We start from the raw sequence: 16717 nt of genomic DNA, 5'->3' as shown, positions 1-16717 counted from the left end.
GAAGGGATATCTTTGCGCAGTGCATAGTTAAATCATGGACACACTGAACCACAGAATATTGTGCTTGCTAAAAGCTCACACAAGATCAAAGAGCACTTACACAAAATCATGACAGAAAAATCCATCAAGGGCAATTAATTGCAAGGACTGAATCTCTGCTTCAGGAATTCCCTCAGTCACACACACCTGGAGGCCAGGACTGTAACAGCCCTGGGATAGCACTGGAACAAGATGTCCACATGCTTTTACTTCTTGCTAGGCATTTTTCTCCTGGCCCTTAGTAGAGACTCAATAACAGATGGGCTGAGTAGTGCTGGTCTCAAATCAATGTGCGGACATGGGATGTTGCCCTAGGAATATGAACAGGACATTTGGCCTATGAAGAAAATGTCATAAGACCCACACACTTTTCATTTAATCTTGGAGCGTACCTGTGAACCCAATGGAAAAGTGCCCAGGAGGAAGACATCGTTGATATAAGAAGGCAGAGAAGAAAGCTACACCATTTTTCCTGAACTGCCCGTCTGATTTGAAGGCACCATCCCTGCCTCCTGATGGTTTTTTCTTCCCAGAGGCTAAAACGCACATGAATCATTAATAAGCTCATACAGCCCATGTGTGCTTATCATGGTTTGCGTAATTAATCCTGAGCCAACGTGATTTGGCAAATTAATAAAGTTGCTGTTGCTGGGGTGGAAATTCCTGCTACCTGCAGCAGGGCTGGATTTGCTGTTCATCTGCATCTGCATATTTGCAGATGCCTGTGGTCACAGGAGCAGGAGCAGGAGCTATATAGGGGGTATATAGTTAAGGGGTAAATGTGATGTGTGTAGAGAAGAAGAGAATGAGAAGAAATGCATCAGGATCCAAAGTTTTAGTGGCTCTTCAAGAAAGAAGGCTCACAGTGGCTCCTGCACAAGAGATCTGATTTGTCACAATGAGTCATCTGTCCCTATATCACTTCTAGAATCTGGGAAGGCATCTCCAACATTTTGGTCTTTTGGTCTTTCTACACATTCAAATGGTTTCATAGCATCTTTTAATCACCTTTAACCAAGAGATCCCTGCTGAGAGGAGCAGAGGGAACTAGCCTGGTTAAAGGGAAGTAACCCTGCAGAACTGGGCAGGAGGGAAGTCCACACTCTTTTATCCGTCTTCATTGTACATATGCACTCTGACACATAGAAGTAAGTTGATGAGATGTTCAGGTTTTACCTGAGTAACAGAACTTGATTTGATTTCAGAATATTCATCTGTGGGACCAAGACATACATTCTCTAGACCCTAAGTTTTATGCAAACCTCTCTTTGACATTTGGCTTGTGATTCTTCCAATACCACTGTCCAGGTGAGCTGTGTTGATTTGGCCTTCATTTGGCCTTCTCCTGCTGTTAAATGCAAAAGCATGTCTATATCTGAGGACATCAAGACTCTGTTGACCATCTCTGCAGGGTAGTTTTCTTAGTTGCTTGGTAGCTGCTAAGGCAGAGTCTTGGTCCTGCCAGTACTCTAGAGAGATCCCAAGGGTTTTAGTAAAGTGCTGAGGATCTGGGCTAGAAACGTGCAATATGATGGTAACCTTCTCTCCCCATACATCTTGTGTGCTAGTTTATGTCTGCCACTTTTTTCTCTCTCTTGTTCTTTCTAGCAAGTGCACAGGTTCTTGTCCCACCAAGAGGTCCTGACATTGGCCTAGCTGATATCCACCTGCCTGGGTGCAAAGCCTATCCATACTACATGAGCAATGTACATCTGCTTCTGATGGCAAGGCAGCTTTTCTGCATCAAGAAGACATTGTGTTTTCAGTCAGTGAGCAAGTAAGGAGTCATACAAAAAGAGTCACCCAACTTCCTTTCCCAGCGCGGGTTTCACAGGCTGCTCAGCCACCATCTGGCACATACGGTCTGTCCAGTCAAGCAGGCAGGCCTGAGTGTACACAACTGAATGCAGTTTGAGGTGCTCTTCTGCTTTTTTTTTGCTTTTTTTTTTTTTTTTAAATACAATTTGTTTTCTTTTGCAGTCAAAAGTGAAACCTGGGATTGAAATGTTGAAAAAGCCAGTGCAGTAGTGGAGCGCTGACACAAAAAGGGAGCGGTGAATTTTCTACCAGTGCAGCGCATACTCTGGTAAACGATAGAAACACTCCCATGCAATAAGTCCTGAGCGGCCTTCTGCTCACCATCAAGGGAGGGAAAAATGTTATTTGTCCTAAACACAGGTAAAAATAGAAACTGAATCCTAGGCCATATTTAGCATTTCAATTGAATGACCTCATTTTTAACAAGCGTACCTACATGATTCACATATTAGAAAAAACAGACTGTGTACAGGGCTGTCCAAATGGGAAAAAAAAGCATGCCCATCTACTACATCCTGAGTTCAGATCTTCACACTACTGACCAAGTTTCAGTGGTGGTCTCTCCACCATTCCTTGCTTCTCCATTTCCCAATAAATGTAGACTGCATCTACCTTGTGCAAGAGCAATCCCATAGTCCCTCTGCCTAAAGTCAAGACAAAAGAACTGAAAGGTAGTCCAGAGATTGATGTCTGATCTAGAAAAGAAGAGAACAGCCCATGGTTGAGAGGCCAGCTGAGATTAGGGTGAAGACATGAAGGCAGGCAAATACTGACAGGGTAGGAGGAAATAAATCTTCCTTAGGAGAGTAGGGCAGCCCTGAATTAGGGCATGAAGACATGTTAGCATCTCTGTCCTTGAGGACTATCCACCACCAGACCTGACCTGGCTGTCAAGGAGAGAAGAGGCAGAGAGACCCCTAGATCTCCCTTCCCATTTAAACCTTTCTGTAATTTTACAGATCTGTGAGCTGCTCACATCTACCCTAGAAGATAGTGTTGAATGCACCAGAAAATGAAATCTAAGTAGAAAAACTTAGGCCCTAAAATTATCGTAGAAATGAGCTGTGGGAACAAAGCGATTGTGTTAGGAAACTGACTTAAGCATTAGTATAAACCTATCATTCTGGACAAATATTTCCTGCAGAGTTAATAGAGCTCTACAGAGTTGCTCTTAATAGTTGTTTATTTTATTTTCAACTGTTTGTAATAAACCTCTGTGCATCTGAAAATAGCTCTCGCTAACGAGTACTGTGTGAGTACCTGTGCATTATCAGTGTGGTTGTGTGTTGATGACACTTCAGGTATATGTAGAGTGCTACTCACCTTCTCTGAAAAATTTATGTTGACCAAGAAAAAAAAAAAATCATGTTCACCAAGAAATCTGAAATGCTTTTGGCTCCCCAAAGTTTCACCAAATCCAAAACTAGATTAGCACGCAATTTGCAGTCCTTGGCAGTCACTGCCAGGTCTGCCTTTTGGGGAGACATGCACAGAAGAAATCCTGCAAGGAAGGCAAGAGACAGTTAAAAGCAAAAATCAGAAAAGTCAAATGAAAATAAATAATAAAATGGTTTTGTCTGATTCATACCAAAATTAACTGTCAGAAGAATAATGTTTCCCTTGAACATGAAGCCTTGCTTTTTTTCTTTTTTAATAAGACTCCAGCAACATGCTCTGTCACTTTTCTCTTCAGATTTGTATCACAAATTGCTCTCCTGATAGGATTCAAGATCCTGACATGCAATATGAGATAAACAAGACGGATACAGTGGGCTGGTGATTTCCAGCAGTAAATTTTGTTGCTACTTGAAAGTCCCAACTAAAATACAGCATGTTTTCCTAATGAACAAGTTGGTTTTCATTATGGTGAAGACATTGTGGTCCATTGAGGCACAACAGCTGGGTTGTCTTATGAACAACAGGTGCTCAAAACCAGGGTTCAATTCAAAAGCAGTTGGAGAGTGGGAGGAGATGAAAAACAAAAGACAAATTTGAGTCAAAATTTTGCACTGAGTTTGGCCCACACAGATCAAATTTGAATGATTTGGGCAGGAACGTAGGTGAATGCCCAGCAGCATGCAACAACCAGGGCAAATGTGCTTTTAATTGGAGACAAAGGGCTCCTGGTTGAACTTCATATCTTTGTTCTTGCTTAGTTGAGTGCAGCTGAGAAACTAGTTGTGGAAAGACTTGCACCTCATTAACTCCCAGGAGACTACACCTGCAGTGACTGCCCCCATTCTGGGTTGTAGCATGCTCTCACCTGGCTGAGTTCTTCAAAACAAAGTCCGTGATGGGAAATAATGATGTCTGCTGAAAAATGAGGTACCAGCTAACTGTACTGTTCAACATGGCCTTCATTGGCTTTATTTCTGTCAAAATAAGATGTGAGGGATTTTTTTGTCAAAACTGGTGACTTTTCCATGGGATAATTCTACCCATGTCTGAAACACTCCTTTTTCTGTCTGAAATATTCCTGACATTTCAGCTGAAGCATCAACATTTTCTTCCCACTGAAAATGTTCTGAGTTGGGTTTTTTTTTGCAGTTGCACACATGACATCGTGTTGTGGGTTATATGTGTTGTCAGCTGATGATGGAGCCAGGTCTGAAAACACCAGGGATGTTGTTTCCTGTATAACAAGTTTCTGTGTGTGCACTACCGTGTCTGTGAAAGCAAAGACAGAAACATGATCCTAACCATAGTGATGCTGGACACCTTCCATCTCTGTAGCAGGGTGCAATGTGGGTCAGAGGCTGTTTTACAAAAGCTGTCTCTCACACTGTCTTTTTTCCAGCCAATGCTCTTCAAGCACTAACACTGTCAGATTACGTTCCTTAGAGGAAGCAGAGAGGTGCTGAGTCTGTGCAGCCAGCTTGCTCTGCTAGCACAGCATTCAGGACAGGTAACAACATCCTTGTTCTGGCTAGGTTCAGGCAACTGAAAGCCAGAAAAAGAAGTAAAAATTTTTCAAGTGCTATCCATGTTCCTTGGATTTGCAGGCAAGGACTGCTCAGTGCCATCAGGCTGCTGTCAAGGAAGCATAGTAACTCACAGCTCCAAAATGTTGTCTCAGCAACGTAAAACAAAGTGCAGGGTGCCCAGCCAGCAGCCCTGCAAGGACACGGTATCTGAGAAACAAAAAAGGGCCTTCCAAAACAAAACCAGAGGGTGATTTCTTAACATGGAAAATGGGAAGGCTTCTAGGTTTTGAGTGATGCAAACGGACAGAGAAAATTCACTCCTTCACCCATGGGAGTGGTTCTTCTGTGCCCAGCAAGAAGGCTAAACTGAAGTCTGATGTATTGTTTCACTTCATTCTCACTGGAGAGGAGAGGACAAGTTGGCATTAGAGACTGCACTGTGTGCATGTTTTGGGTTCCTCACACAGCCTGGGAAGCGGCTGGCAGAGGAAACTCAGGTTCCATTTCTTGCTCTATCTCTCTATTCCCAGTGCAGAGAAAACCTGTCATCTCTTCAGAAATGTGGCTGGATAGAGATATTTGAAGCAAAACATTCACTTGATAGTACACTAACCATGAGCCAGCAATGTGCCCTCATGGCCAAGAAGGCCAATGGCATCCTGGGATGCATCAAGAAGAGTGTGGCCAGCAGGTCGAGGGAGATTCTTCTCCCCTCTACTCTGCCCTGGTGAGGCCTCATCTGGAGTCCTGTGTCCAGTTCTGGGCTCCCCAGCCCAAGAGGGACAGGGAACTGCTGGAGAGAGTCCAGCGCAGGGTGACCAAGATGATCCGGGGACTAGAACATCTTCCTTATGAGGAAAGGCTGTGGGAACTGGGGCTGTTTAGTCTGGAGAAGAGGAGACTGAGGGGAGATCTCATTAATATTTACAAATATTTAAACAGTGATGTCAGGAGGTTGGGGCATCACTTTTTTCGGTGGTAGCTGGCAACAGAACAAGGGGTAATGCGATGAAGCTGGAACACAAAAAATTCCATTTAAACATGAGAAAAAACTCTTTTCCTGTTCAGGTGAGGGAGCCCTGGCACAGGCTGCCCAGGGAGGTTGTGGAGTTTCCTCCCTTGGAGGTCTTCAAAATCCGCCTGGACATGTTCCTCTGTGACCTGATCTAGGTGGACTTGCTTCTGCAGGGGGGTTGGACTAGATGATCTCTAAAGGACCCTTCCAACCCTACCATTCTGTGATTCTATGAAAAGGGAAAATGACTGTAACAGAAGCACCAAAGCCACTGAGATAGGGGGGCTGGCTAGTTTTTCATGTAGGACATACAAACAGACATCAAGAGCTAACCAATGAGCTGTTAGGCACTTTGGAAGTCCTCTGAGGAGGTGCTTACCAGGCTAGTCTCCTGACATGCAGCTGGCTGAAAGTCCTCCGAAGCACTGCCCCTCTTCCTGTGATGACCTGCTACCACCTGCTAGAGCTGTGGCAATGCCCCAGCCCAAGGAATGAGGTGTCAGGGAGGCAAAGAAGAGATGAAACTTCCTCTGAGCTGATTCATGCACACTGCAGGATTTGACAGTCTCCCAAAACGGAGGGAAGGCCGAATTCTTTGAGAGAATCCCAGCTTCTCAAATGTTATCCCTTTGGGTCCACCATTAGCTGCACCCAGCACTGCATGTTCTGCCACACAAAGATGCACAAATCATCCAAGCAAGTGACACAGCATGGCTCATAGCTGGTGTGGCACCTTGCTCTGGCCTACACTTTGTTGCAGAAGGTTATCAAGTCAGTTAAGCATGATTTCCCCTTTGTAAGCCTATGCTGACTACTGATCACCTTCTTGTCCTTCATGGGTCTGGAAATTATTTCCAGCATCAGCTGAGGTGAGGCTGGCCGGTCTGTATTTCCTCATATCTTTCTTTTTGATCTTCCTGTAGACAGGAGTGGCACTTGCTTTCTTCCAGTCTTGAGGGAAAAAAATGGAGCTGCTGAGATCTTACACAGTTTTGTACTCCCATGCTGAGGACTTTCTCACCATGTGCTTTTCTCTGGAAAGCAGAAATCAGTGTGATGTGTCACCTCAAGCTCTGCTGTGCCATGCTTTAGAACTCATTAAGGCATGATCTTGTCTTCAATTGACTCAGATGCTTAAATTTAAACTTATAGTTAAGGACATTGCTGGATCCGGATCTAAATTTTTGAGAGAGAAACTGCTGCTGTGAGTGATCCCACTGCTTCTCTTGGTCACTTCTGTGGTCTTTGTTCCTGACAACACTCCTGACTGCCTCTATACACACGTGTAACCCCTCTGCAGAAAGACTAGCACTTTAAACCTTTAAGATAATTATTAGCTTAGCTTCAAAAGCACATACACCCTGCCTAAAAGTTTTGAGCTCACACCCAAAGCATGAGAAGCCACATGAGGATCTCTGGAAGTGCAACTGTCCCTGAATAGAGATGAAGAAAAGCCTCTTTGAAAGCCTCAGGTTCTGAGAAGATTAATAAACACTGGAAGCCAGCTGCTCAGGATTCACTCTGGGCTCTCTCTGTGTCTTGTAAGTGTTCACCAACCTCTGAGGCTGGAGCAAAGGCTAATGCATCTGGAGGAGATGCTGAAGTAACAATGACTTGACTTCTTCAGAGAATCACAAAGCTGTGGCTATGGGGAAACCAAACATGGGAAGTCTGAAGAACGGAAAAAAACCACAGAATTGGTCCAGAAAGCCTCCTTCTATTTTCTATTTTCCATGACCATTCTATGATTCCGTGAACCACAAGCCTACATATTACTGGTTATTTTTTTAACATATCATCTCAATCACATTGACGTGTTCTGCAGATTTCTGGCTGTCCTTACAATTCCCACTCCTCCTGTCAAACCAAATCAAAGCCCAAATCCCAGTCCTTCCCCCAAAATGCCTGGATTTGACAGATGTTTCAGATCTGAAGCCAGATGCACAGGTCACGGAGCCTGGCAGGCATCGGCAGGTCTCTTCAGCACACAGGGCAACACGTGAGGAACAATGGGGCCCTGCCAGGGCTGGGCGAGAGGGAAGGCGTGTGGCAGACAGTCTCCGTGACCCATGTGGGTGGATTTGGCTCCTTTCTTTGGAAATACTATCAGCGGTGGCAGACACTCCCTCTGGATGCTGCGAGCCAGGCTCCCAAACCACCCTCACATGTGCAATGTGGCTTTCTTGCCTTCTGACAGCTCCCATGAGCTGATTTACCAAGAACAGGAGGAGTCGGGGAAGCAATGATGGAATTAGAGTATTTGGTGTGTGCATTGGCTCTAGACTAAGGGGAAGCAACCTCCAAAAATATGCAGAAAGCAAGCTTTGGAGCTAGTTTTTTCTCCATCCCCCACTGGTGAATGACATTGAAGGGATCTTGCACCTTTGTAGCAAACAACTGGGAAGTCACTGGGAAATACCCCTGTGTCCAGATGCACAATACTGAGAGCAGCATCTGCCAGGATGAAGGTCTTTAAATGTCTCCAGTACCCTCACTTCCCCAGCCAGGATGAGTTCTAACCTTGGGGATGCAGCTAGCCACACATGTGCTGAAAAGCCCCACCAATTCCACCCGTGGGAGACAGCAGTGATCACCTGGGACAGATGAGTGCATCCTTGTGTATTTGCTTTCTTTCTGAAACTAGTCATTAGAAAGGGTGTCACTTGCTTTCAGCTGACAGCAAGCAAGGCGTTGTTACAGGAGTCGTCTTTGCATGTCAGAACTTTCTCACGGTCAGAAGTGCTCCTGGGCATGGGAAGGGTAGAGAAAGGAGTGGTGTCACCCTCTGAATGTATGTCTCATGCATTGAGGAAACACTCACACAAGCCAGGAGGAACAGGAACTGTGCTGAGGTGATTGCATCAGGTCCTTTGCATCAGTATCTCACCATCCCAGCCGTTTCAGTACATCTTTTTCTACTTTGACCTGCTTCTCTTAAAATGAGGAGGGTTTTCTTGAGGATTTCTCAAGCCCTTCTCTCTGTTTGTGGGATGCCTTGTGTTCTGACTTCAGTGAGCCTGCCAGGCCCTACAGTACCACGGAAGCTGATGTGCCTCTAAACATCACTGACTGTTTCAGAGCAATGGTAATGCCTCACAGCAGAAGTGGAACTGACAACTCCAAGGGACAAGTTACTGTACTGTTTGGTGCCTCCATAACATGTGTCTATACTATTTAGGATTACCCACAGACTCAGTCCTCCTCCAGTATCTCTTCTTGTTGCTCTGCTGTGAATCCCGTGAAGCTGTTGCTCTGCAGAGCCAACTCCTCTTTCTAAATCCTGCTGCATTGCTCCCAGGCCCTCCTCCCACCTTCCTTCAGCACAGCACACCTTTCTGGCCAGAATCCATCAGTATAATCATTAGAAGGTTTGTTGATCCCCAGAATAATGCCTGCACATTCTTTAGCAAGCACTGAATTTAGTTCATGGCTGTTTTGCCCTATATATACTTTCACTGAGTCACACAGTGCTTGCTGACTCACAGAAAGCATTCAGGTGAAAAATGGCAAGAATGGTAGGATGCAGGCTGGATAGTCTCTCTCCAAATGGGAGGTGGATGAGGCTCATTTGTCTAACTTAGAAAGAGATCTCATGCCTCTACATGCATGTGTATGGAAGGAAGGTTTCTGACAGTTGAGGCTTCTAATTTATAGGCAAGGACAAAACAGAATCTAGAGCTTGGATGTGGATACCAGATAAATGCAGGCTGAAAACAAAGCCAAATGTTTTCTACACCTGGTAGTGGAGTACCTGAGAAATATGAGAGCCCTCCATCATTTAACATCTCAAGCAAGTGCTTTTCATGGAAGGGAGAAAAGCACACTCTATATGAAACTTTCTGAGTAGCAGCCCTGCCACATGCTTCCTTCCTTGTATTCTGGTCAAACATTACTGTATTACGCTGGTGGGTACCAGAGACGTGGTGCCTTTGCTCTGAACAACTCCCAGAAGGGATGAGGCACATGCAGGAGTCAGAGGACAATTACCCTACAGCCTCTCCTCCATGCAGCCATCAGAGCACTATCAGGAATGAAGAAGAAACACACTTCTATCCATTCACATGTAACAAATGCACTGGCAGACTTCCTGTGGGGTATATCCAGTTCATTTCAACTGCTTCTACTGCTGCTATCCCCACAATGATCAATCTGGGATTCTAACACTGCAACATGTCTTGCAAGTTCCTTTCTGGCAGAGTTTTGGCAAGACAGGACAGTTTCCAACAGCATGTAGCGAAGACCAAGTGATTTATCATACTGGAATGGGTTTTTCATATTTCCCAGCTCAGCCCTTTTGCATGGCCTGCAAATATTCACCCTGGATGTGTGTTTGAAAGTCCCCTACTACTGCAGAATATCTATTCAGTTTTAAGCAGGCCCTTAATCAAAACATCAGAAGCAGAGCACTTGCAATTTCTCTAGTAAACTATGTTGGACCCCAAAGCCTCTGGAAAAATGTAGCAAGGCCCGTACAGCTTTTGGGATGAGTGAGGCCCATGTTAGTGGCACCAAATGGATGACAGCCAGCTGTGAGTTTCGCTGGCTGCACGTGTGTTTACCTCGTTCATTCACATCTCACATGTAGGGAGCTGTGGATTCAATTAGAAAATAATACCCATTTGCTGCTGATTGCCTGAGACATCAGCTTTAATAGCAGCTGGTGAGAGTTAGACACCTGAATTGATTCTGAGCTGCACTTCCTAGTTATTATGCTTCTAATTATGGCAAACCTGCTATTTGTCAACAATGTTTTATCAAAGGTGGGAAGACATGACACTCATCTTTCGGGAGGTGGCTCAGACTTTCTATTAGGTATTACACAAGATGGAGTCTGTCATATACCTGCTTGCCTTTCAAAGAAGCACCTGAGCTTTGTCTGTGTCAGTGAGGATGCATAGACAGCTTGGCATCAGTCAGTCTGGTAACTTGGTTACATACCTCTTTCTCTTCTGATACATAGGGGGCTTACACATGCTCCAGCATATTTTTTACCTCATCTGGATCAAATCTGTGAGGAGATCTGGTCTAGAAGCCATTGAAATTTTCATTCCAATCAGGGCAGCAGACAGCTGGGAAATGGTCTACAGCCTAGGATAAAACTTTGCCAACAAGTTATATGTTTGTAAAGAGAGATCAAGCAATACTTCTTGTTCCTGTCGCAGCAATTTAGCAAGGGTTCATCATCTTGGCTTGATGTAGAATATACAGCAGGAGCTCTCAGGCTGCCCAATCCAGACTCCTGCAGTCAGAGGCAACTACTGAATAGTCATTCAGTCCTGACAGGGAGACAGGGTTGAACTCCACGAGCTACAGAGCAACTCCAATGCTCTTAAGCAAACTTAAGTTTCTTTACCAAAAAAAAAACCACTCCAAAAGCAACAAAAAATCCTGCTCTAGAAAGGCAACAAGAGAGCTGAAGGTTATTGCCAATGTCCTTGGTGTCTGGAAGCGAGAGGAATTTGGCAAATGAAATTCCCATGTGTGCCTAGTAAATAGATGACATTCCTGTAACAGAAGGCAAAACAACAACTAACCCAATCCTGCTTTTGCTAGCCAATCTAACTTGAAATTCCTTCTTGACTCCAGATTTGATGGTGTCTTTAACTCTGGGCAAGACATACCAGTCAGGCACTTGGAAAGCTCATTAGCATTCAGAGATGCAGCACCATCTGCCATACCTAGTTGTGGTCAATCTCCAATGTCCGAGCAAGGTGTGTTTCATGTCTTTCGAGCATCATACTTCATGTGGCTGTCCTAATTGCAGGCACTGCCTCAGACACTGATAAAGTCTATCACAGGACATGCAATGTTAAGTCCTTTCAGAGTGTCCTTGGTAGTATAACCCTCATTGGCTTCACGATGAACCTGCTTCTTTTTCTTGCAGAGGGTTATGAATGAGCCCGTTCATGATATGACCCTCTTTCAGGACAAAAAGAGCCCGAAGATCCCAGAGAACTGTTGCTTCAAAACACCAGCACTGACTCTTCCCAGAGAGCTCTTCCATGGAGAACAAAAAACAGCTCTTCCTGTGAAAATCACAGGAACCAGTTCTGGGCAGGGCAGAGGCGTAGTAAACAGCTTTCACCTTCCTGTGACCCTGCTGCACATCACTGCAGCCCATGTGTGATATATTAGGGGTATATAGTAATCTCACAAAGAACAGGTGACTATAAAACTACAAAATACCAAAAGGCATGTAGTTAAACCGTAAGCTTAAGTGTTAACATGTAATGAGGTCTCATGGTATTTCCTGTGGCCTCTAAAACCCTGAGGCCACGGGATCCTGTGGCTCTGAGAAAACCTTGGCATTTTATATAATACATCTGCAGAAGATAGACTTTGCAGAAAAACTTGAGTTTGTTCTAAAGGCATTTATTACGTCTTTTAGATCTTTTGAGTTTTAGGGGCTGGTAGTACATAAACCATCTTGTTCATCAGATGGATTTATGACACTGAGCCTACTCTCTCCAATTTCGAGGATGACACCAAATTAGGGGGAGCAGCTGATATGCTGGCAGGCAGGCAGGGCTGTGATTCAGGGGCACTGCAATGGACTGGAGTACTGTGCCAGTGGGGATCTTACAAAGTTTAACCAAGGCAAGGGCAGACTCCTGCACCAAGGATGAAGGAACCTGTCGCACCAGGACAGACTAGGGGCTGGCTGACCGGGAAGCAGCTCTCCAGAAAAGGGCCTGAGGGTCCTGGCAGGCAAGAAGTTGAACATGAGTCAGCAATATGCCTTCACAATGATGAAGCCCAACTCCATCTTAGTTAATGTAAGTAAAAGCACAGCCAGCAGAATGAGAGAAATTATTTTTCCTCTCAGCTTCAGACTGATGAGGCTGCATCTGAAGGGATGTGTCCAGTTTTGAGTCTCTTCAGTCAAGAGAGGTGTCAATGAACTGGAGCAAGTCTGGCAGAGGCCACCAAGAGGGTCAAGGCCTGGAGCACATGGCATGTGAGGAGAGAAGCTGTGAAGGACTCGTCCTTGTTAAGTATGGAGAAGAGTCTGTCCCTATCTTCCCTGTAATCCCCCATTCAGCAGAGACAGAAAGCAGCTAGATTCCCCCTACACACACCTTTCTCTTCTCCAGGCTGAGCATGCCCAGGTCCCTCCACATTGCCTTGTACATCATGTGCTTCTCCTCATTTCCCAGCTGACTGCTTCTGCCCTGCATGTAAGATCTGCAAGCACTAGAGCTGTTGAACATCACCACAGGGTTAAGAGCTGGGAACTAGGGGACGGGGGGGGGGAAGAGAAATAGATGATATCATCAACAAAGCACTGATGGCGGTCTTTGTACCAGGATCTCTTTGCTTTGCAGAAGCTGAGAGCTATGACTAGAAGAGGCGGGGAGCCCACACTGCTTCCCTGTGCCCCATCACTAATATGCACCCATACAAGTTGCCTTTCAGAAGAGGATGAGGTTTTTTCACTGTACTTCAGGCACACCATAAGCTATGAGCAATCATTTGCAGCTGTTCTGCAATCCAATGCCTACTCTGGGGGATTAACGTATCTAATGAGTCTCCTGCCTCTTCTAATTGTTGTCCCTATACAATTACTGAAAAACTTGCCTCAACATGACCCAATATTCTCTCCCCACACTTGCTAATTGCCACAGGTCCTTACTCTTGTGCACGTGGATACAGCTACTGGGAAATGTTCTCTTGCTCCGATAAAAATTGTAACATGGGCGTTTAAACTGGGTGGCTTTGTTTATTCATTCAGCTAGGAAAAAAAAAATAGCTGGGGAAGAGCCAACTGAGAAAACAGCATGAGATGAGGTGAGACACTAATATTCTGTTTCGGCCTATACCATGCAGTAAGATCCAGAAGAGATGTTAGCATTGAGAGGCCCCAAAGGGACCCACTCTTAAGCAACCAACCTGTGATCTAAGAAAAGAGTCATGTTGAGATTCTGAGAATGGGCTGGCTCCAGAGAAAGCAACACAGCTGTAGGTATTAGGCTCCTCTGAATGAGCCTAAGAGATGACTGAGTAAGTATACTTGTGGCTAACAGCGATGATGTGACCAAGAGAAGCTGAAATAAGTCCTTGAGGTCCAACACAGGTACTCCAGTCATCATGTTGGCCACAGCTCATTTCCATTCTTTTTTGTCTGCTGATTCCTCCCTAAACTCCTTATCTCCTGTGACGTGGCTCTGACCAGTCACTCTTCAAAGCTTAGAAGCGAGAAAGCCACCTGACAGTCTTCTATTTTGAGGTACCTTCCTTCAGCATCCTCAGATGTTTCTGCACTCCTAATGCTGAGCTAGGGGATTGAAACAGGGATGAGGTTTCTTGATTTATACAATTAATTTTACCAAAGACTGTGATGAGAAAGAACAAGGAAAGTAAACTCCCCCCCTACCAACAGATTTGCTGTTGGAGGGAGACAAGTCCCTAAAGCAGGGAAGAAATTTACCAACATCACTTTGTATAATGCTCCCTTCCCACCACAAGTTATGTTGGCAGCAAGCAGTAACCATAGACCTACCAAAGAAGCCAAGCAGAATGACCTCTTCACCTGGGTCTGGATCGTGGGGTTTATGTGAAACTGAAGCCATCTCTTTGCTTTCTCTCTTTCTCTCTTTTAAAAAAATTAATATTCATTTCATCCAGGCTTTCAAAGGAAAAACAAAGAGCAGACTCAGGTGTATCACCAGGTACCAGATGTATTTATAGTGCACCACCCCAGGATCTTGCTCAGATTCATCTGAAAATTTCCTTCTGCTCCCCTAACAATTTGGATGCCAATCAGATTCAGTGGTACAAGTATGTTTCACATACAGAAGTAACCACCAGAAGATCCCTGTAAGAGGAATCGCCATGTCCCCATTGCACATGTATCTTAATCTACCTTCTTTCTGCTTCAAAGGAATGGTGGCTTTTACACAACAGGCCACGATCTCACAGAGTGCTGCATCTTGAAAAGCAGAGTGAATACCCATTTATGAGCTGTATGAACCATAAGGAAAACCTCAGTGCATGCTGGCCACCCATGCAGCTCAGCAACAACTGTTCAAATTACACCTTGAAGAGAAAGTAGAGCCACAGAGTATGACTCTTACAATGAACAGGCTTCATCTAAACACAGTAATTAAGGTATTGTGCAACCACTCTTCTACTTAAGTATCTGTAATAATTATGCCCCAGGAAAGTAAGTCCAACACATGTTCACAGTCTTCCCTTAACATATGAGTTGTTTACACCTTCAAAGTCCCATCCCATCTTCTTGGCAGCTTAGGAAAAACATCTGAAAACATGAGGCCACATCGTTGAAATGTCCCTCTGATAATGTCATTGAATTCAAAGGCTTTTGAAAATCATCCTTGAAAGTAAACTAGGCGGTATGTTCAAGGTTCAAACATGAACTCCTGTACTCAGAATTCCAAATAACAGCCACCATTCCATGCACATCAGTGTCACCAGCTGTTGCTAGTGTTTTAGCCCAGCTCTTGTGCTCCTGTCTCCCCAGTGACTGTCACACTTGCACTCTCAAGTGAGAAGTCCCAGAGATCTGTCTTGCAGATTCCAGGATCTCACCATGAGTCAAGTCTGGAAAAGACAAAAAAGTTCTGTCTGCCTGTGGGAAGGCTCAGTCATGTTGAAATGGCAGCCAAGAGGATACAGAGAACCGGGATTTTACTTGAGCCCTACAGTCTGCTAGCAGTATAGCCACAGCTAGCTCAAATCAGTTGTGTCTATCAAAGTCTGCTCAGATAGCTGGTCAGGGTTTGGCTAAATCCATGTGGCTCTGATAGCCTGGAAACTGTCAGCTAGTATAAACAAACCAAATTTCTTAAGCCTATGGTTATTAAGGTCCTTCTGTTATCACCTCTTTTTCCTGTTTATGATTTTGAGGTTCAAGACCAACAAGCATAACATAGGAGCACATTCAAAAACCCACATGTAACATTTCAATATACAGCACTAAAAATACAGAAGCTCATAAACGACAGTTACTCCCCAGGCCCTAATACTGATCCTTAAACATCCTTCTTTCCTTTGCACATGGGTTATTTAATTTTCATATCTTATTAATCTTTTCCCTTCCTTTTTTAAGACTGTTTTACATAGCTGGATTTAAGCAGTGGCATGAGCAAGGGAGAAGGCAAACACATGTAACATAGACAGTACTGTTCAAGTAATTGGGAAGATGAGGAATGAGGCTTATTGAATTCTTTCTGGCATAACTTCACTACTTTACTGCTTTTGAATTACCTACAAATCTATTTTTCCTCCAGCTCAATATCTACTAGATGTGTATCAGCCTCTACTTCATCTGACTGCCGGTGCACTTGTTATTTAGACTGTATGACTGGTCACTGAAGCCATCATCATTTCATCCAGCTCACTGCATAACAATAAACCACAAATAAGACCAGTTCCTGTTGAAACAACCTGAGCTTGCCCACAGACCTGAAGTTCTTCAAACAAGACAACCTCTCCCCAAGGGATACTTGGCAAATTATGATCAAACCTCTGCAAGCTGAGCAGGGTATTTTGAATTTCCACAGCAGTAACGCCATGAGCCTGAATCACAAGAACATATAGAAGCAGGAGGAAACCCTTCCTGGAGAAGTGGCCTCTGAACAGACAGCAAGCAGATGAACACATGTCATGCCAAAAACTACCCCAGTTGTTTGGAAGGACATTGCTTTTCCTGGGCTAATATTTTGTATGGGTCTGGAGATCAGTGAAGTCTGGAGATCAAAGGGATGTTTATGATTAGCTATCCCATCAGCTTCTTGCTTAATAGGAAGGAAGGAGAATATTTATGTCAAGTCTGGATTTTCATGTTCTTGTCACTGTTGTTATTACATATGATGTAAGAAAGGGAGAATCGCATCCTGATTTTTCTCTGTTCATTGCTGCTCTTTACCACACCAAGAGCAAGTCAGGGTTGCAATATTGT

Source organism: Colius striatus, chromosome 3, assembly GCF_028858725.1.
Source record: "Colius striatus isolate bColStr4 chromosome 3, bColStr4.1.hap1, whole genome shotgun sequence".
NCBI lineage: Eukaryota > Metazoa > Chordata > Aves > Coliiformes > Coliidae > Colius > Colius striatus.
This window is presented reverse-complemented; position numbering follows the sequence as displayed.